General features: G+C 43.2%; 1 long non-coding RNA gene across 1 annotated transcript in view; it reads left to right on the top strand.

The window, feature by feature from the left end:
- The window catches only part of LOC126095105 (uncharacterized), a 372,545-nt gene that overhangs the window by 227,454 nt on the left and 121,841 nt on the right, over positions 1 to 23,250 (top strand). Inside the window, exon 2 of the long non-coding RNA XR_007521909.1 lies at positions 20,036 to 20,236. This is a non-coding gene — a long non-coding RNA (uncharacterized LOC126095105). The remainder of the gene's footprint in view (positions 1 to 20,035; positions 20,237 to 23,250) is intronic.

Below are 23,250 nucleotides of genomic sequence, written 5' to 3'. Positions count from 1 at the left end.
TTGGTGCCAATGATGGTCGTATGCGTGTTTGGCGCCGTGCAGGTGAGCGCCACAATCAGGACTGCATACGACCGAGGCACACAGGGCCAACACCCGGCATCATGGTGTGGGGAGCGATCTCCTACACTGGCCGTACACCACTGGTGATCGTCGAGGGGACACTGAATAGTGCACGGTACATCCAAACCGTGATCGAACCCATCGTTCTACCATTCCTAGACCGGCAAGGGAACTTGCTGTTCCAACAGGACAATGCACGTCCGCATGTATCCCGTGCCACCCAACGTGCTCTAGAAGGTGTAAGTCAACTACCCTGGCCAGCAAGATCTCCGGATCTGTCCCCCATTGAGCATGTTTGGGACTGGATGAAGCGTCGTCTCACGCGGTCTGCACGTCCAGCACGAACGCTGGTCCAACTGAGGCGCCAGGTGGAAATGGCATGGCAAGCCGTTCCACAGGACTACATCCAGCATCTCTACGATCGTCTCCATGGGAGAATAGCAGCCTGCATTGCTGCGAAAGGTGGATATACACTGTACTAGTGCCGACATTGTGCATGCTCTGTTGCCTGTGTCTATGTGCCTGTGGTTCTGTCAGTGTGATCATGTTATGTATCTGACCCCAGGAATGTGTCAATAAAGTTTCCCCTTCCTGGGACAATAAATTCACGGTGTTCTTATTTCAATTTCCAGGAGTGTATTTTTGCTTCATGTTACATCATGCAACGGGCAATGTTTTTAAAAATCCTACGACGCATTGAGGATTGATATGAGACGTTTTGATACGAAGTCAGTCATCAGCACTCTGAGATCTTAAACAAATTCTCAGTGAGTACTTTCCGACGATTTCAACGTCACATTAAAGTCATTTTTATACCGATAACTTTTTCCTGATTGATAATTTTTTCCCGACTGAAAATTTAATTTAAGGGAAATGGTGAATGTAAATCTTTCAGTAATCTCTAATAGGCGAGTAATTAAATCGTACATCTTGGGCTGCCATTGTTTTAATTGATCTTTTAGAATTTGTACAGACTTTCCCGCCTTTACAAGAAATTGACGCGATGATATGTTTCACTAAATGTCCGCGACGGTTTCGGCTTACGCAGCAAACGCACTTCCAAAGTCAACAGCCGTCGGCTGCATTAACAGATCAAACAGTTTTATCGCCCATTAACTGTGCTGGGCAAAACGAGCCGTCCGCTTTGCGCTCCGCCCACACTTCTGCAGCTTGTTGGTAATTACCTGCTTCAGACTTCGTTTTACGCAGTAATCTTGAAATATTCAGTCTCCGTTCGCAAATAGCTGTGCATTGTGCATGGGGGTTTTTAGAATAGTCTGCCGCTTTATGACACGCCTTTGTTTGTATTTGTCTTGTTCTGTAATATTTTCTTTATTACTGAAACACCGTTTCTCTCCAGAAATTTATCTCTTGTGTGGAACACAATTAAATAGCTTCAGAAACAACTAGCCGTGTTTTTGTCGAACAGAATTAGTAAACAAGGAAGACCTACCTTTGTTTTGCTCGCGATATGAGCTGCAACAAGTAAAACCTCTATCTTGTGCTATGCTGTCTTCCACAACCCCGAGATAATGGTTATGGGAAATTCTGAAGACGACTTTGCTTTTCCCAAGGACGCAAATGGTAGCTCTCACTCACGAGACCTGATGTGTAAGTAAGGGTTTCGAAAGTCATGACTTTCTGCTTTGTGTGTGTGTGTGTGTGTGTGTGTGTGTGTGTGTGTGTGTGTAGTAATGACAACCTGCTAGCTGTGATGTTACCAATTGTATACACGAGTTAATCACACAGTAGCTACAATATTGCCACCCACCACTACTACTGTCTGTGGTAAATCCGGACCTAAGTCATATGCCAAGGGAAATATCAGCAGAGACATTTTTCTGCAGTATTGAGATTTTGCCAGAATATACTGATGCAAATAGAAAGCGTTGCAGCATGAAGCATCATTCCAATATTAATCAAATTTTGATGAGATTTTCACCACATAATGGATACTAAAACGATTAAGCTTTCATTCCGTTCTGAAATAATGTCCGTCGACAACATCAACGAGTTGTCTGACCGTCTCTGGTACATATACACTATTGTGTACGTTGTGTAATGAAAGTGGTTTCAGAGTTCTACTAGAATACTGGCTCTGGACGTCGGAACTGTGGTTCGACCCACATTTCGAACAGTGTCTAATAACCACTGCGTCGCCTAGCTCTGTCAGTAGTGTGAATTTCATATTGTAGAATGCGAAATTTACTCTAGCTAAAACGCGTCAGATTGTGAAACTGACATCAGAAAGTACTACTTTACCATGGTTCCGTAATACATTACGAAACAATAAATACGAATTGTACTAGAAAAAACTAGTTTGCAGAGATCAGAATAAAAGTGCCACCGAAAATAGTTTCCGGGCCTCGGCAGGCGAGAAAGTTAGACACTGAAGGTGACGCCTGGGTGTTTACTTGGCGGCTTAAAGACGAGCGGGAATTGGCGGGGGGGGGGGGGGGGGGGCGGAGGGGAAAAGAAGCCGCAGACGACACCCTGAAGCAAGGCCTTGACTGGCTTCCTGTCTAACCCGGAAACGTGATGACCGCGTATGAATCATCCCCACAGTTTGGCTTTGGTTTCGTGTAGACAAAAGCAACACGTGAGTTAATAACATGTTCTGAAACTGTAAAATTATTAGCACATATGGTAAAGTATGTGCCAATTTAAAGAAGGTCCTACGAAACATGACCCTGTGGAGACTAAGGTTATGATTATAATAGGTATAAAATGTTTTACATCTCATTTTCGTTCAGTAATTTCTCCGTAAAACATTGCAGTTTCCAGACATGAATGAAACATGACGCACTGATGATGGCATAAATGTGTTAGTCTACGTCTAGGAAATAAGTACAAATCGCATTGTCTGGATAATTTGGACGAACCTAATTCTCAGAATAGATCTCATTTTACTTCAAAAATTTATCTTAGGGAGTTTAGTTGTAGATGATACACCACATCTTGAATAAGTACTTTATGACGAAAAAGCACCATCAAGTTGTGTACGTCAATAATTAATGGGAAATTGGTGTTTTATTGATCTATATCACTGCACCTTGGTATCATTCTCTGTAGCCGTTTTATAATATGTCACTCTCTCACTGAGGCTGTATGTAGCCTTTCCATTATTGGGGTAGATGTAATGAAATTATAATGTTTATATTAATTAGGAGAGGGGCATAGTGAAAACTTCCATATCAAGATTGCCTTTGTTTCGCTCACATGCGTGACTGTTACCGAAGTCTTTTTGTCTTCTATGAGCAATATTTTCACTTTTCGTCAGAATAGGCTTTTGAGAAGCAAACAGAAATAGTGGCACGATTATCTGTCGGTATACTGTTACTAGGATTCGTCTACTCCTTCCTGAAGCAATAGCTGCTCATGTTAACTATAATAAACTGAAGGAACTGCAGAAAGATAAGAAATGGGACCTAAATAAACTGAGAGAACCAACGATTTTTTAGAGTTGTAAGGTTAGTATTAGGAAAATATCTCCTGAAATAGGGGAAAGAAGTACAATAAATGACGAAAGGTTATCTTCGAGATATGAACACTGAAGACGACAGATAATCAACGTACCAAAAAAGGCCCTTAAAGGTCATGAATAAATCCGCCGATAACATATGAGATCTCCAATATAACTGACCACAGAAGGAAAACATATAAATGCATCAAATGAAACTTACTGACGTCTGAAAAAACCTTCAACGCATTAATTGTTCTAAAATTACATGAGCTTTGTTTTCTCAGTTTTGCCTTGGTTAGCTTTATCTCTTGCTCTATGAACAGACTAGCTCCTTCTCAGTCACAGTCTCCCTTTTATATCCTTCGATTCTTCAATCTGGTTTTGGAGGAAGTACATATCTTATTGTTTGCAAATGAAAGTTTCATAACCACCCCTTTCATGCTATAGTAATGTAAAGTTTAAAGAATTCATTTCGGTCTGTTTACAGAGTAAGAATATGTGTTGCTGTTAATCAAGTTTCTGCGCTGCTTTCAACATGTTATAAAACTTTATAAGAGCATTTTCCTGTTACGTAATTTTCAGTTTCAGAGTTGGGGACTCTATGTGTCTTTTTTATGCAGAATACACCTCTTCCTGTGACATATGAAGTCGTAACAGATACGAAATCTTCCCTATTTTCACAATTTTACTGGAAAACCTTAGTTTTTATTTCTGCTCCCTGTGTATTAATTTTGGTTTGTCAATTACTCCTTGGTTTTCTTTATTGCTTGCTCTACGTACAGACTGAATAACACAGGGATAAGTTACCACACTTTCTCACCGTCTTTTCAATTACTGACTCAGTTTCGCATTTTTCTACTGATGGAACTGCATTGTGGCCTCTGTAGAAGTCCATACACTAAAGAGGACCGCTACAAAGATCATTGAAATGTTGGTTGCCTAATTTTTTTCATGTTTTATAATGTCGCAGGCAACACTCCAAAGGATTTTATTGAAACTGACACAGATAGTGTAAGCATACGGCCAGAGCAAAACTATGGTTCGGTGGTTTTGGTACACAACATAAATGACGTAGAAAATTACATTTTATAAGTAATAGGAGTTCGTTGACCTCGTAACTTCTGCGCTTTTATGTAACGAAAGCAGTTACTTTTGATGCTAGTACAGTTTACATGCACAAATATAAAAAGACATATCTAATATTGTTGTCATTTTGTTCTCAATAGAACGTTCAACGTCCTAATCAAACGCAAGAGTTACCTATCATTATTGATAAATGCTCAAGTTACATATGAATAATAGAAACATGTTCGACGAAGTATTGAAGCGACGTTTGACATATTGTTGTTCTGTGGTTTACTTTACTTTACTGTTTGGTTGAGGCAGTTACGTTTTCTGGCACTGTAAGATGAATCTATATTGTTCCCTTTATTTTTACTACTACATCTGTCGATTTCATGCTGTAAACCAAAAATTTTCAAATAAAACTTGAATTAAACATTGCCAATATCAATTTTGCTATCCCCGATGTTATTCAATCTGTATATTGAGCAAGCAGTAAAGGAAACAAAAGAAAAATTCGGAGTAGGTATTAAAATCCATGGAGAAGAAATAAAAACTTTAAGGTTCGCCGATGACATTGTAATTCTGTCAGAGACAGCAAAGGACTCGGAAGAGCAGTTGAACGCAATGGACAGTGTCTTGAAAGGAGGATATAAGATGAACATCAACAAAAGCAAAACGAGGATAATGGAATGTAGTCGAGTTAACTCGGGTGATGCTGAGGGAATTAGAGTAGGAAATGAGACACTTAAAGTAGTAAAGGAGTTTTGCTATTTGGGGAGCAATATAACCGATGAAGGTCGAAGTAGAGAGGATATAAAATGTAGACTGACAAGGGCAAGGAAAGCGTTTCTGAAGAAGAGAAATTTGTTAACATACATCGAGTATGGATTTAAGTCTGAGGAAGTCGTTTCTGAAAGTATTTGTATGGAGTGTAGCCATGTATGAAAGTGAAACGTGGACGATAAATAGTTTGGACAAGAAGAGGATACAAGCTCTCGAAATGCTGTGCTACCGAAGAATGCTGAAGATTAGATGGGTAGATCACATAACTAATGAGGAGGTATTGAATAGAATTAGGGAGAAGAGGAGTTTGTGGCACAACTTGACTAGAAGAAGGGATCGGTTGGTAGGACATGTTCTGAGGTATCATGGGATCACCAATTTAGTATTGGTGGGCAGCGTGGAGGGTAAAAATCGTAGAGGGAGACCAAGAGATGTATACACTAAGCAGATTCAGAAGGATGTAGGTTGCAGTAGGTACTGGGAGATGAAGAAGCTTGCACAGGATAGAGTAGCATGGAGAGCTGCATCAAACCAGTCTCGGGGCTGAAGACCACAACAACAACAACAACAATTGTTTATTTTTTAGTAGCAGACAGGAAAAACGACAATGTTCTATAGAATACCTAGCCCTTTATATATCCTCACTCAGTTTCTAGACGGTTCTCGTTTTTCGTGGAATCTAGTAAGATAGCAATCCCATACATAAAGAAAGAGTTCATTATGAGATAAGACCCAATAGGTACGCAAGAGACACAACGTACTGATTACACAGGTACCAGCTTGACTGACCAAAGCTACGCTTACTTATGTTAGTCAACAGTAACGTACGGTATTTTTACAACCCTACCTACGAACTTACACTATCTCATTGTTTGCACATGAAGTTACGTAAATGCCGCTTTTATGTAACAACAATTGCAAATTTAAAGAATTCATTTCGGCTTGCTTGTAGTGTAAAGACAATGTGCAACTGAATGTGGGCTGCTGTTACAACTTTCAATAGGTCCTAAATTTTGTTCTCAGCCGGCATTCCATTTCAAAATGGGTAGGTGATGTAACTTCATTTTTTTTTTTAGGGCATAGATCAATGCCGTTGTGACGTAAGTTAAGTGTTAACATATGCAGACAGCAAGAAGATTCTTCATCAGCAATCATCTGTTTTCCTTGAATTTCATTAACGTACCCATCCGCAGAGATTCAGGGGTTAGATCATTGCTGCTGTGACGTAAGTCAAGTGGTAACATCTGCAGACAGGAAGAAGTTTCTTTACTAAATTACCTATGTAATTGAGGCGGCAGTTTTCCGTTTTTCTTGTATTTCAGTAACGTACCCATCCGCAGAGGAGTGGACTGGTGCCGACCGTAACTTCATCCGGGGAACCCCCTGCGAGGGTCGCCCGGTTAGCGACGTAACAGTGCCGGCCGCCCACGCCGCAGCGCAACGGGACGCGGCGCCGATGCTGGGGTTATTTATCTGGCCGGGAACTGGCGCCGCTAACAAGCAGGTCTTCGGCACTCGTTATCCCGGCTGATGGGGCTCCGCGGGGGCGCGCAAAGCCCGCGGCCATAGCGGGGCTCCCGTGTCTGCGTAATAACGCACCGAGCAACAAGTGCCGCCACGCGCGGCAGGGTAGACCTGTACCTCCCCGTCCACTTGCACACCTCTGTCGCTAGAACACCAGCACTTACTGCGGTACTCGTAAAGTTTTAATAACCATCTCGAAAAAAGTAAAGTTACGTAATAAATTTCCTGTGAGTACTCTTACGTCTGCTGCCCTGCCTCACAACGAAATACCCGCGCCACAGTACCGCAGGACGCTTCTATAGGAGCCAAGACAAAATAGTGAAGCCCAGTGCTAATTTGCAAGATCCGCTGCAATTGTTGTTTTTGGGGGAGGAGATCAGACAGCGGCGTCATCGGTCTCATCAGATTAGGGAAGGACGAGGAAGGAAGTCGGCTGTGCCCTTTCAAAGGAACCATCCCGGCATTTGCCTGGAGCAATTTAAGGAAATCACGGAAAACCTAAATCAGGATGGCCGGACGTGGGATTGAACCGTCGTCCTGCCGAATGCGAGTCCAGTGCGCTAACCACTGCGCCACCTCGCTCGGTCCGCAGCAATTCCTTTTCTCAGTTTGAAGAGGAACAACACTGCAACGATCCTTGTTGTATTGTTGGAACTGTATGGCAACAACCCTCCATCATATAACGCAGTGGTCAGTCTCAGATGTTTCCACTGAGTCTTTGCACGAAGTGGCAGGCTATCTCTCTGTGAAGCACTGGGAGTAGTAACGCTTGTTCGTCCTCCGCTAGAGTATTTTTTACCGTTTTGGATCCTTAAAGGTGTAGAACTCAAACGGGCCGACATGGAGCAGGAGAGGCACCACAGGACTTTTTGATTCCACTGTCTATACTTTTACAAATAAATTCATAAAACTTTGTCAGGAAGACCAGGAAGGATTCAGGTTTCACAATCATAGCAAGTTCAAAAACATAATAAAATAATTTTTTGCATGTGAAATTTCATCATTTTTTCACTTACTGTTGGCTGCATTTGTTGCTATAGGTACACATCTCTTCGTAAGTAAGAAAGATTCTTCGATGAATTTTGCACAGCATACAAAACATACTTAGAAATGTATGGAACTCTAGAATTTATTTAATTTATGAAAAATGAATGAGTTGTTACATTTTAAACTTCAAGTTTAGAAAAACCTCAAATTTTATAGTTTTATCTCGATTTTTACCATAGTTTTTAATAGATTTCGAAAACTACAGTTTCATACACCTGTAAGTATGGTTTGTATGTTGTGCAAATTTCATAAAAAAATCTCTCTTACATATGAACAAACATGTACCTATAGCAACAAATGCAGCCAATAGTAAATGAAGAAATGATGAAATTTCACATGTTAAAAAAATTATTTTGCTATGTTTTTGAACTTCCACTGCTATAATTGTGAAACCTGAATCCTTCGTGGTCTTGATGACAAAGTTACATGAATTTATTTGTAAAAGTACTGACAGTGAATTAAAATGTCCTGTGGTGCCTCTCCTGCTCCATGTCAGCCCGTCTGACGTCCTAACTTGTTAGCAAATGAGATTGATTGATGACATCGAAAAAGTCCAAGGAGAGACAGCTAGCTTTGTGTGCTATAGGACAAAAAAACGACGGACCATAAAGAAATTATCCGAACAAGACGGAAGTCGGTAGGTGTGATGTACAAATGGTTCAAATGGCTCTAAGCACTTTGGGACTTAACAACTGAGGTCATCAGTTTCCTAGAACTTAGAACTACATGAACTTAACTAACCTAAGGACATCACACACATCCATGCCCGAGGCAGGATTCGAATCTACGACCATAGCAGCAGCGCAGTTCCGGACTGAAGCGCCTAGAACCGCTCGGCCACACCTGTGATGTACATGTACAGACAAAGAAATGATTACAATTTCAGAAAAATTGGATGATTTGTTCAAGAGAAAGAGCTTCACAAATCGAACAACTCAATAACGCTTTGGTCCGCCTCTGGCCCTTTTGCAAGCAGTTATTCGGTATGGCACTGATTGATATCATGCCAAATTCTGTTCAACTGGGGCGTTAAATCGTCACGATTTCGAGCTGGTTGGAGGGTCCTGTCCATAATGCTCCAAACGTTCTCAATCTGGGAGAGATCTGGCAACTTGCTGGCCATAGATGGGTTTGGCAAGCAGGAAGACAAGCTGTAGAAACTCTCGCTGTGTGCGGGCGAGCAATATCTTGCTGAATTGCAAGCCCAGGATGGCTTGCCATGAAGGGCAACAAAATGAGCGTAGAATATCGTCGACGTACCGTTATGCTGTAAGGGTGCCGCGGATGACAACGAAAGGTGTCCTGGTATGAAAAAAAATGGCGCTCTACACCAGCAATGCTGGTTCCCTGGTTGTATGGCGGACGAGAGATAAGGTGGTATCCTACCGCTGTCTGGAGTGTCTCCAGGCACGTCATCGGCCTGGAATTTCATTGACTGGAATATAATTGTCTACAATGACGAGTTCCGCTTCAAACTGAGCGCCGATACCTGGCGAAGACGAGTCTGGAGATGCTCCGGATCCTTATCAGATACGGTTGGCATATGACATCTAAAAGGTTCAAAGAAGGGCAGTTTGCTCTGTATTATCACGAAGTAGGGCAGAAAGTGTCACGGATATGATCAGCCGGTTGGGAGTGGGCGACAATCATTAAAACAGAAGCATTTTTCTTGCGGTGAGATCTTCAGTTACAAACTTTCTCCTCTGAATGGGAAAATATTTCAGTGTCACCAAACTACATACGGAGACATTATTATCATAATAAAACAAGAGAAATCAGAGTTCTTATAGAAACATTAGTGGGTACATTTTTTCCATGCGCTGCTACGGAGTGGAAGGGCAGAGGAATAATTGAAGGTGCTTCGAAGAATCCTCTGCCAGGCACTTATGTGTGAACTGCGAAGTAGCAATATAGATGATGCACCCAGGTGAACTGAGACCGGCGTACCACATTTCAGGCGATAATCACAATAATAATAAGAGTAGGAATCAGTCATGGATCAGATTTTTCAACATCCTGCATAACGTTTTGAGTACTGACAGAGGTCTCCACCCTATGACTTTCACCATTTCTCACTCCCACGTAAAACACCCGACAAACCGAGACGGCAGTATATATGTTGCATCTCTGCCAGACGAATCCAGATTAATTCTTTCCACTTAATTATAATGGACGAGTCTTGAGAGTGTCGGTGTGCCCTCTGTCAAAGGAACAAAGTAAGCAGTCGAAAGATGTGGATTTACTATAGCCGAAAATGGCGAAGCTCAACCATCACTGGACATGGCGATGCTGATTTGTTTCGCGACTATCATGGTGTGGCGCTAAAAGATTCTGCCCGTCAGAGGTAAACCGACATAGAGGCGTGTTGCCGAAACCTCCTACCGACCTTTCGGTAGGCTGTGACGATGAAGCGCCACGGGAAACTGTCAACGACAAAGCCCACGCTTATTCTGCAGAAGACACAGTCATAATGATGCTTCTTTGGAGTATCAAATATTCCCTCACCTCCTGTATTCTCCGAAAATAGCACCAACGGACGTCTTCATTTGTCAAGGATAAAGAAGCCATTCTGCGGCCGGTATTTCCGGAACGACGGCGAAGTAATTTTGGAGGTAGAGCGTTCCCTCAAATTGAAAAATCCGATCTATAGACTTCTACAATCAAACTCTCCCACAGACCGTACATTCTTTGGTGTACACGAACCGATTAATATTAGCTTTCTAGATCCTACATTACTGTCTCTATTTTTCTGAGATGATAATTAAAACTTCAGCTGCCCCTTGTACATCTACGTGTGAAAATTACTGTATAGCGGTCTTATTCTATATACTGAGCGAGTATAGGGTCTAAAGCAGAAACTTATAAATGTTCAAGGAGAAGAAATGAAAAGTCTAAGTACTGACGATGTGATTACAATTCTGTCAGAGACAATAAAAGGCTTTGAAGATGTGTTGAACGTAACAGACAGTGTTTTCAAAACAACGTAAAAGGTGACACAAGAGCGTAGTCGATTTAAACCTGGGAAGAACGGAGAAAAATAGGTAAAATAACGAAACGGTGATAGTATGGCAGAAGTAGATGTGATGCAAAATTTAAGGGTTAGGAAGCCTTTCTGGGTGTATTAAATTGGACAGTAGCCTTTATAGAAGTGAAAGGTGGACGGTAAATAGCAGTGACAAAAGGACAATAGAAGCTTCCGAAATGTGTCTAAATATTGCTAAAGTATTAGATGATTAGATTGAGAAAGTAACGAAAACGTACTGAATCGTATTGGTGAAACTAAAAGGAGGCATAGGTTGGTAGGACATAACCAGTGGCATCAAGGGACACTTAATTTGGTAATTAAAGAAAATGTGTGTGTGTGAGGGGGGGGGGGGCTGAAGGGAGGAGATGGGGGCATGGTGTAGAAACTGTAGAGAAAGGCTAAGGCTTGAGTACATTTAGTGACTTCCACAGGATAAGCAATGTCACACAGCCTCGTCAAAGCAGCTATCCAAGTGGTAACTGCAACAGCAACAACAATGTGTTAACATATCGTTGTTTTCCTGTTTATTTCATCAGTGTATTCGCCTACAATCCCTTCTATTGATTTTATGATGGCAATAAAGGCTTCATACTGTCTCAATCGGAGAGTTAACTGACAGAATGTCACGTCTGATTGATATTAAATTCCCATGTTGCCCTACATCGCAAAGTAGTTGACGATGATGGCAGTTCATATTGTTAAATAATTACTGACATTTTTTCCAATATAAAAATAATGTGGTTTTAGCAAAAACTGTATTAACTTCACCACAATTACAGTCAATCTTAATTTTCTGTATACACCGCACTGTCCGTTCTTCGTCACAATTCTTTGTTCATTCTGGGAAAAATCAGGCCGCTACTTCATATTTTATTTTCAACAGTTTGTACCGCAACGGTTTTCCACATCCCACTAGGTGAATGTCCGGATGGTCCTTACGTCCCGCCTCAGTTACACGACTCACAGACATTTGAAACACGTTCGCACTGTTTCATGGTTTACACTAGCCGCAGACGACTGGGGTACACTGATTCCATCCCAGGGGAGCGTATGGGGTTGCGACAGAAAGGGCAACCGGCCACCCCTCCAGTTACCCATGCCAAATCCGATCGTAACCATGCCGACCCAGCGAATACTGCGGGTCAAAGACACAGGCAAAAGAAGAGAGTTCGATTACCGCGACAAATTGCATTACATTTGCCAGTGGACGTGCCTTTAGAAACGTATTACTTTCATTAGGATCACTTCAGTCTCTCGACCTGCAAGTAACAATCACCATCTAATACAGAGCGTCGCTAATACGTTGCGACAAACTTCGACGTGCTGCAGAGGATGTCTCGAGGAACAAATCGAGGATAGGAACCTACGTCCGGAAACGTCATTCAACAACGCTACAGACAGTCGAAGCTAGAGCCACCGGCGCCTCCCACTAAATCATCCAATCGGCAGCAAACGTGACACGCATTGTTGTTAATTATTCAATGATAGCGACTGATTGACACGATCGCCGCTGAAGAAGATGGAGCTAGCCTCTGGCTAGACAGGCCCTGTCTCCTACGCATGCGGTACTCTGTTGCCTCGGTGGATGACGGTTTCTGAAACATGTTTCCGTCTGAAGTTTATTTTTCTCCTGTATTCGTACACGGTAAAACATTGGAGGTTTAACACAATTTCCGGAGAAAAATAAACGTTGAATGGAAATCCGTCTCCGAAACAGTCGTCCACTGAGGCAACAGAAAAGTCTGGTTCACAAGAGACAAGGTGTTTCTACGCAGCAGCTATCTTCGTCTTTTCCACTGGCGATCTTGGAAATCAGACGCTGTCACTTGACAACAAACAAAACTGTGAGGTGTTCCACCCACGGTCTGTAATCGTACAAAGTCAGGTTTGTTGTCGAAGGAGTCTCCAATTGGCAGGCGCCAAAGCCTATAACTACGACGAACTGTAGCGTCGTTCAATGACGTTTCCGGACCTACAGTAGGTTCCTATCCTCGAATTTTTCCTCAAGATATCGTCTACAGCACCTCGAAGTTTGGTGCAATATTTCTGGGATACCCTGTATAATAAAAAATTAAATGCTTAAAAAAGCTTTGGTCTACGGGTTTACTAGCTCCAACGTGCTTCATACGTGGCCGTTCACAACAGCCAATCATGCACGACTCCATAAACTGTCCAAACACTACCGGCACGCTGTCAATGGTGATTTTCACAACCTATCCATAAACGACGTGTAGTCTGTGCAAGAACATTTAATGTAACACAGGCACAAAACACATTTAGGTATTGAAGAATGGGTCTAGTATCGTCTTGAAACTGGTTCGACTAGAGAAAGAAAAATAACGTACTACTTGTGCTGGTGATTGAATACCCTTCATTTTCTTCTTATGAACCTTGCGCAGCTTATACTATAGTCTCTGATTTCTGTCCCCTGTTCAGCTGGATTACTGACCTACAACTTGGAATTAGAGACTCCGCCACAAAGTACACTGCACTTCTACAGTTGAAGGATCAGAAAAATAATACGTCGCACCACAAACGTTCCAGGTTGAATATGACAATAACATTAAGATATTTCTAGAGCAAAAACACTGGTCTCACGCTACAAAAACAAGGTTTACGTAATACCATTGCATCAAAAACTATGTACAGAGAAGGAAAAGATCGTACCTACGATACTCAACAGTAGAGCTCTAAGCTACGTTTATAATATGGGCGAATAGCAGCTGATGAACTAGAAACATCTTTTAGGAAAGTCCCGATAGCATTTTCGTGGAACGTTACTGTAAAGAATTATACTGCAGAAATGGGTAGTACGTGTCCACGATCGAGATTTCAAATGTCATTACGTCAGTTCTGAAGAAAAGTTCCAAACTAAGTTGTGAAACTGACAGATGAAATTCTTTCTAAACACAGTAATATCATTACTGGCTTGTCGATTAGCGAAAACACACTCAGTACAACAATTCTACGCAGTAACTGTAAAGGAAAAGAAAATGTAGCTATAATGGCCTGCTAGGAAGAGTCATCCCAGCGTTCATCTGGAAAACCTTACACTATCCACATCAGGATGACTGGAGGAACACCCGTTGCAACTTTTAAACTCAGTTCAGTAAATAAATTTATACTGCTGTGTTTTGTAAGAAGAACGTAATCCGTCCTCTGACGAAATCTATTTCAGTCTGGCATCTGATATCACCACAGTTATTTTTACATGACCATTGCACTTCAGGTAACTTGGTATAACGAAACAAGACTCCTGGGAGCTGGCAGCGCTCTTGGCTGTCCTAGGATTACGTAATCTAAACTAACAGTCGGGTATATAGCTGCGACAACAATGAGGCGTTGCCATAGAAACGTACACTGATTCCCGTTAGGTGACTGGTTCAAGTAGACGCACGAAGCAGTCGCGCCAAGCCCACTGCCTCTATAAGAGATATTCTCTCGCCTTGCAGACTACTGGCATCACAGTCAGTAGCTGGATGGACTAAGGGAACACTCCACAATACTTACAGTCTTAAGATTTGACGCTGGATCTAGGACTTCCCTATAGAAAGAACTCAGCACATCGACAGTTGTGAAGGTAATTTCAGGGATGCACAAAGTAAGTGCAACAGGACCATTACTGTTTACAGTAAATGTAAATGATCGAGTGGATAACGTCGTAAGCTCCATGAGGCTGTTCACGGATGATGAGGCTCAACGAACTGCAAGACGACCTGCAAAGAATTGATGATTGGTACAGCAACTGACAGTTGACCGAGAACGTAAATAAATGTAACCTATCGTACAAAAATAGGCAAAAAATCACTACTGTACGATTACAGTACTGGCGACAAATCATTGGAAACAATACCTGCTATGAAATTATAGGATTAACTACACGCAGTCCGCAGCTCGTGGTCGTGCAGTAGCGTTCTCGCTTCCCACGCCCGGGTTCCCAGGTTCGATTCCCGGCGGTGTCAGGGATTTTCCCTGCCTCGTGATGACTGGGTGTTGTGTGCTATCCTTAGGTTAGTTAGGTTTAAGTAGTTCTAAGTTCTAGGGGACTGATGACCATAGATGTTAAGCCCATAGTGCTCAGAGCCATTTGAACCATTTTTGAACTACACGCAGCGACTGAATGTCGATCTACCACATAACCACATAAACAAACCGTAGGAAAAGCAGATGTCAAGCTGAGATTCATAGGATGTAGGTTAAGGAAATGTACTTCATCCATGGAAGAATTGGTCTGCAGAGAATGTTCGACAGGCTGTTGAGTACTCTTTCTGGGACCCTTACCAGGTTGGATTAATAGAAGAGATATCGAAGATTAAACCGGGAGCGGCTCGTTTCGTCACGGGATGGTTTAGCTGGCGCGTCACAATTTGGAGATGGTCAACAAACTTCAATGACGGACGCTGCAACAGAGGCTTTGTCCATCTCGGATAATTTTGCTGTCGAAATTCTGGGAGAGTATGTTCGTGGAAGAGTCGGACAACATATTACACTTACTTCCTTCTACACATGTCTCGAGAAATGATCACAATGAGAAAATCCAAGTAATTAGCGCTAGTAAGGAGGTTTTCTTTTAGCTAGCGTTATTCTTTCCTTTCCTTTATTTCTGTTTCTTTCAAATTATAAGTTATTTCTTTTCGTCTCTTGGAGGCTTCACTTAATGTTAAAGGGGAGTTAAATTTAGTTCTAATCAAGATGTGTGGACTCCAAGCTTATTCCCAATCACTAGGCTTTATTGAGCTATTTCAGCACCACAACGACGAGACAAGTAACTGAGGCGCAACAATAATTATCCCACGTGAAACGATTGCAAATCAGAAAAGAATAAAACAAAATGCCTACGCTCCATCCTCACCTTTGGCCTTTACTTATATAGAACCCTAATGCGGTCTCTTCAGGTGATGGGCCTTCGCAGACACACTATGGCAGTAATAGTAGCATTGTCGTGCGTTTACTCGAATAGTACCAGTGTAGTACGGTTTGTCTATTTTGTCAATTACTGTACTGGGAAAATCTCAACAACTAACACGCAGGTTCCACTGTACAACCACAATTTTAGACTTCCCCTGTGACAAGTACTAATGCTTGTTTGTAAATTAATTCAATAAATTTGAGCTGTCTGCTCAACAAGAATCCTAAATACACCTATCCACAACTATGGCAATCATACTAATACCCCAGTGGGTTCCATACAGCCATTAAAATCACAATCACTCGTCAGAGGAGTGTCCTAACCAGAACTACACATATATACATATATCATGAAGATAGAAATTATCCTTGGAGTGGAAAACAGGAAAACTAGTTAATATGCAAACCAGTAAGACGTGTGATTGCAGTGCAAATTAAGCACCAGTTATCAATGGCTAGTTCAGGTACAGCATGTACTACACATCGTAGTAATTGACGACATTATTCGTGCCGACCGCTGTGTGACTGTGGAAATGATGGTTGATAAGGTTCAAGTTGTACTGGTTCAGTTCATATCATTATCTGTAACAAGCTGAAGTACTGCGAAACATGTGCAAGATGGGTCCCAAAGGAGTTGATGCGGCTACACAAGGAAACAAGGCTGAGTGTGTGCACAAAGCTAAAGGAACGTTATGAAGGGGAATGGTCGGCCGCTATGGCCGAGCGGTTCTAGGCGCTTAAGTATGTATCAGCGCTGCTGCTACGGTCGCAGGTACATCCATGCCCGAGGCAGGATTCGAACCTGCGACCGTAGCGGTCGCTCGGTTCCAGACTGTAGCGCCTAGAACCGCACGGCCACTTCGGCCGGCGCACTGCGCTACATCATTCGAAATGTACTAAGACGTTCCCGAGGGTCATTACTTCCTCAACAAAATTTTAACTTGTTATGAAACGTGTGTTCACTATTATGAGCCAGAATCAAAAATACAAAGCATGGAGTGGAAGCACACCAACTCACCTGTCAACAAAAAATTCAAAACCCAAGCACCAGCAGAAAAAGTCATGTCGACGGTATTTTTGGATGCTGAAGGTTTAGTTTCTTGCGATTATCTCGAAGAGCAGCGTACAATGAACAGCCAATATTTTTCGGATTTGCTTTTAAACAAGGAGAAGCGAACCATTAGAGAGACGTCGTGGATCTCAGAGGAGAACTGTGATTCTCCAGCAGGACAACGCACGTCCTCATATTGCTCAACTAAGCCGTGAAACGATCGATAAAATGGGGTGGGAAGCACTGCCTCATGCCCATTACAGTTCTGATTTAGCATCTAGTGATTTCCATTTGTTTGTTTGCTCTGAAGGAGGAATTACGTGGGCAGAGGTTCCAGGACAACGGGGACGTGGAAAACTTTGTGGGAAATTGGTTCAAACACCAAGATAAAAGAGTTCTTTGCAGCCGGAATAAAAAAGCTTGTAGCCCGTTGGAACAAGTGCATAAACGTTCAAGGGGATTATGTTGAAAAATAGAAAAAGTATTTTTTGTTGTTGTTGTAAAAGTAAACGCTTTTTTCTCCAGACCAATTTGTCTTTTTAATCACTGAATGACCCTCGTACATTTAAAAAAAAAGGCTTATAGGAAAACCTCATAGTAACATATGTTTTGCCCGCCCGGTTGGCCGTACGGTCTAACGCACGGCTTTCCGGGCGGGAAGGAGCGCCGGTCCCCGGCACGAATCCGCCCGACGGATTTGTGTCGAGGTCTGGTGAGCAGACCAGTCTGTGGATGGTTTTTAGGCGGTTTTCCATCTGCCTCGGCAAATGCGGGCTAGTTACCCTTATTCCGCTTCAGCTACACTATGTGTTCAAGTGCGTGTGAAATCCTATGGGACTTAACTGCTAAGGTCTTCAGTCCCTACGCTTACCCACTACTTAACCTAAATTATCCTAAGGACAAACACAAACACCCATGCCCGAGGGAGGACTCGAACCTCCGCCGGGACCAGCCACACAGTCCATGACGCAGCGCCTTAGACCGCTCAGCTACACTATGTTGGCGATTGCTGCGCAAACAAGTTCTCCACGTACGCGTACACCACCATTACTCTACCACGCAAACATAGGGGTTACACTCGTATGGCGTGAGACGTTCCCGGGGGGGTCCACCGGGGGCCGATCCGTACAGTAACCCTGGGTTCGGTGTGGAGCGGCGGAGGGGTGAAGTGGACCGCGGGAGTCGTCGTGGGGTTGTGGACCACTGCGGCTGCAGCGGGGACGGAGCCTCTCCGTCGTTTCTAGGTCCCCGGTTAACATAATATAACAAAACATATATTTTTTAAACTCTGTCCGAACAGGCCTTGGAAGGCCCAAAGGGACCGACCGGCAGCCGAGTCATCCTCAGCCCACAGGCGTCACTGGATTCGGATTTGGAGGGGCATGTGGTCAGCTCACCGCTCTCCCGGCCGTATTTCAGTTTACGAGACCGGAGCCGCTACTTCTCAATCAAGTAGCTCCTCGGTTTGCCTCACAAGGGCTGAGTGCACGCCGCTTGCCAACAGCGCTAGGCAGACCGGATAGTCACCCAACCAAGTGCTAGTCCAGCCCGACAGCGCTTAACTTCGGTGATCTGACGGGAACTGATGTTACCACTGCGGGAAGGCCGCTGGTGTAACATATATTTCAGTTCTCCAAATTTTCTCAATGACTAATCCAGCTGGTAGCACAATTACACTACTGGCCATTAATATTGTTACACCAAGAAGAAATGCAAATAATAAACGGGTATCCATTGGACAAATATATTATACTAGAACTGACATTTAATTACATTTTCACGCAATTTGGGTGCATAGATCCTAAGAAATCAGTACCCCGAACAACCACCTCTGGCCGTAATAACGCCCTTGATACGTCTGGGCATTGAGTCAAACAGAGATTGGATGGCGTGTACAGGTGCAGCTGCCCATGCATCTTCAATACGATACCACAGTTCATCAAGAGTAGTGACTGGCGTATTGTGACGAGCCAGTTGCTCGGCCACCATTGACCAGACGTTTCCAATTGGTGAGAGATCTGGAGAATGCGGTCGTGCATTATCCTGCTGAAATGTAGGGTTTCGCAAGGATAGAATGAAGGGTAGAGCCACGGGTCGTAACACATCTGAAATGTAACTTCCACTGTTGAAAGTGCTGTCAATGCAAGTAAGAGGTGACGGAGACGTGTAACCAATGGCACCTCATATTGTCACGCCGAGTGATACGCCAGTATAGCGATGACGAATACACGCTTCCAATGTGCGTTCACCGCGATGTCGCCAAACACGGATGCGATCATCACGATGCTGTAAACAGAGCCTGGATTCCTCCAAAAAATTGACGTTTTGCCATTCGTGCACCCAGGTTCGTTGTTGATTACACCATCGCAGGCGCTCCTGTCTGTGACGCAGCGTCAAGGGTAACCGCAGCCATGGTCTCCGAGCTGATAGTCCATGCTGCTGCAAACTTCGTCGAACTGTTCGTGCAGATGGTTGTTGTCTTGCAAACATCCCCATTTGTTGACTCAGGGATCGAGACGTGGCTGCACGATCAGTTACAGCCATGCGGATAAGGTGCCTGTCATCTCGACTGCTGGTGACACGAGGCCGTTGGGATCCAGCACATCGTTCTGCATTACCCTCTTGAATCCACCGATTCCATATTCAGTTAACAGTAATTGGATCTCGACGAACGCGAGCAGCAGTGTCGCTATACGATAAACCACAATCGCGATAGGCTACAATCCGACCTTTATCAAAGTCGGAAACGTTATGGTACGCGTTTCTCCTCCTTACACGAGGCATCACAACGTTTCACCAGGCAACGCCGGTCAACTGCTGTTTGTGTATGAGAAATCGGTTGGATACTTTCCTCATGTCAGCACGTTGTAGGTGTCGCCACCAGCGCCAACCTTGTGTGAATGCTCTGAAAAGCTAATCATTTGCACATCACAGCATCTTCTTCCTGTCGGTTAAATTTCGTGTCTGTAGCACGTCATCTTCGTTGTGTAGCAATTTTAATGGCCAGTAGTGTAGTTAAGGCCACCCAACTGCCGTGATGACAATTAAAACTTAGATCCGCCACAGCAGCCAGCTGATAGCTCAGGGTGTGTGTTGCGCCGTGTTTCAGACGGCCTGACCGCAGACAGCCGCGACAGCGCAGCAGGACCTGCAGCAGACTCGCGAGCGCCCAGCCGCCGTAGCTGCGCCACCGCGAGGCCATCGCCAGCCAGGGCTGCTTCCACTCCTGCAGGCCACACACCGCCGCCAACATTTCCTTCACCAGCTTCAAGCAGTCCTTCACCTCCAATGTCAACTACCTGAAACGGAGGTGAGCACCCGTACTTGTCAAATCACACAAGTCTTCTTCCACTCCGTGTTGCATAGCGCAATGACTTTCAAACAGTCCACGCGAGTTCTGCATGCTGTTGTTGGCCGCAAAATACCGTGACACAGCTTCCACTCCGACGAAGTTCAAGAGGCATTTGCGATACTAACCGTCGGTTTTGACCAGTACTATAATGGTAATAGCTACTGTGACGTCACTTCTCGGCGCGCATTTTGAACTTTTTTTAAGAGAAATTATATTTTTAATGAAACTTTCTGGCAGATTAAAACTCTGTGCCGGACCGAGGCTCGAACTCGGGACCTTTGCCTTTCGCGGGCAAGTGCTCAACCAACTACGCTGTGAGGACGGGGCGTGAGTCGTGCTTGGGTAGCTCAGTTGGTAGAGCACTTGCCCGCGAAAGACAAAGGTCCCGAGTTCGAGTCTCGGTCCGGCACAGAGTTTTAATCTGCCAAAAAGTTTCATATCAGCGCACACTCCGCTGCAGAGTGAAAATCTCATTCTGGATATAATTTTAATCTTTGTTAGTTACAAGAAACAAAACGTGTTTCGGAGGAAATACAAACGATAACTAAGCTTATCCATTACGGATGTTCAAGAACCCGTGATTGTTTATTCAATATAAATACATAAAACAGCACTAGTCACTTTTTTGAAATAGTTATTTATTACAGAACCGGTTTTCCAACATTTTCAGGCTCATCTTCAGATGGTACATAGGAGGTTACATATCTACAGTGTGTTTGAAAAATAACTCCGTAGTTTTCATGTGTCCTTGAATCTGTACAAAGTAACATACACAATTCTAGTTTGTGGTGTTTGATTCATCAACTCTCCAAGTTTGTCTCCCCTGCTGTTGGCAGGCCTGCTTGACCTTAAGACGCCACCAGTGGTGCTTCTTTCCTCTGTTTGCTCAGTTCGCTCCAGGCGTGCTTGCAGAGCAACTCAGCAACAATGTGTACTCCGCAACAGAAAGTGCAGTGTGTTATTTGGCTTGTGAAAACTGGGTCAGTTATTCAGCATCAACTTGACTCTCCCAAAGTTAATGTCTGGTGCGGTTTGATGGAAGATCATGTGATTGGTCCTGTCGTTTTTGTAGCAAAAACAAGAAACGGGGGCGTTTACTGTGACACGTTGACAGAGTACGTCTTTCCTCAAATAGACGATATTGAGGCGGAAAAGGGGCACGTGTTTTTCCAACAAAATGGCTCCCCACCTCACTACAGTAACCATGTGCGCGCGGCTCTTGACACTCTCTTTCCTGGAACGTGGATAGGCAGGGTTCGCCCAATACCTTAGCCACCAAAAAGCCCAGACTTAACCCCACCGGACGTTTCCTTTTGGGGCCACATAAAAAATGTTGTCTGCAGCGAAAAGATCAGAGACATCAATCATTTACGGAAAAGAATCTTCGTGGCGGTTGGGACACTTACACCTGAAATGTTGGAGAATACGTGGCGAGAAGTGGAATATCGTCTCGACGTGTGCAGGGCGACAAATGCATCCCACGTTGACATCTACTAACATTAAACAAAAGTTGATATGTACTCATCGATGCAATTTTTCATTAATTTCCCCATTATACTTAAAACTAGGGAGCTCTTTTTCAAAAACCGAAAGGGTAATGCCTGGTTGCTGACTCTGTGGTGAAGCATGTCTCTTCTTCTTGCCACAGCGCCAGCAACCAGCGTTACGTTTTCAAGTGTATATATAACCTTCTTTGCACCATATGAAGATGAGCCTGAAAGGTTAGAAAACTGGTTCATAGATTAAATAACTATTTCTAGAGAGTGACTAGTTGCAGTTCTCTGTACTTATATAACGAGTAGTACTATTTAGTCGATTTATCGGTCTTTTCTTCCTTACCATGTTCTCTTCAATTCATAGCTTTGATTATGGTCCACAACAAAGCTGTAACAAATTTTTACAACATTCAAGTCGTTTTGTTTTCAATAAGTAGCTAAAGTATTTTAGATAACCATTTCGATTTATTACTGAATCACACTCACATTTCTAACTACAAATCTCACTCTCTACTTCAACAATATAGCTGAAGGGTATTTTACGATACTGGCTTAGATTTCCGTACGATAAATAATATTTTTTAGTTTGCACTGTATATTGTGGCTTGTACTTCAGCTGTACAGCTGCCTTTACAATGCTGTATTCGGTTTCTTTCCAGCGCCTATTCTTTGTCAAACAGATTTCCATTAATTACTCAAAACTACTTCTATTTGAAAGTATGTATCGCAGTCTCCACTTCAGTTGAAAAGTGAAAGTCTGTATTGTGGTAGCACCTCGACTTATTTACGAAAACAGACTTTATTTTTATTTCATACTCTGCATCGCAATGACCGTTACAGCCGCAGAACTTGTTTTTGCGATACTGAATCCGTTTCACGTCCAAGAAATGTTTCTCTTCATAATACGCGACAAGCGACCTGTCCCAGCATCACACAACTATCTACTGCCGCCCGACTCGTCTGGGGTAGCGGTAATAAATTTTACACACAAACCTTCCTCCGAACTTAGTTTTCTATTACTGAAAAACGCATGAAAATCCCTACAGTGATTACTGCCATTAACCTCCACATGAAGTTAAAACTGCGACGGGTGGGATGAGGGGTGAGTGCGGGAGCGGTGCTTTAATTTATAACATGGATACACTTATCGCAATAATTGTGATACGCACTTCTTTTTTGTTTCCTGATCTCTTAAGCAAAACCAGGTGCTTTCTTTATGTCTCAAAATATTGCTAATGGTATGATGTAAAGTCATCATGATGTTTCTGTAGTCTATTGCGCGATCGCTATGTTACTGGTCAAAATCGTCCGCCAGTTTCGCAGTCTCATCTTTATCGCTCTGAGACCCATTAATCTGCATTCAACAAACTCTCAAGAAGTAGTAATGGGATCATTCCATAAAGACGAGACGCATAAGTTGGCAACGCTGCAGAGAAAACACACGTTTCTGTTAGTGTCAACCGTATTGCTAGGTTT

This window comes from Schistocerca cancellata, chromosome 8 (assembly GCF_023864275.1).
Source record: "Schistocerca cancellata isolate TAMUIC-IGC-003103 chromosome 8, iqSchCanc2.1, whole genome shotgun sequence".
Lineage (NCBI taxonomy): Eukaryota > Metazoa > Arthropoda > Insecta > Orthoptera > Acrididae > Schistocerca > Schistocerca cancellata.
Note: the sequence above shows the minus strand (reverse complement) of the source record. Positions and strands in the feature narration are given on the sequence as shown.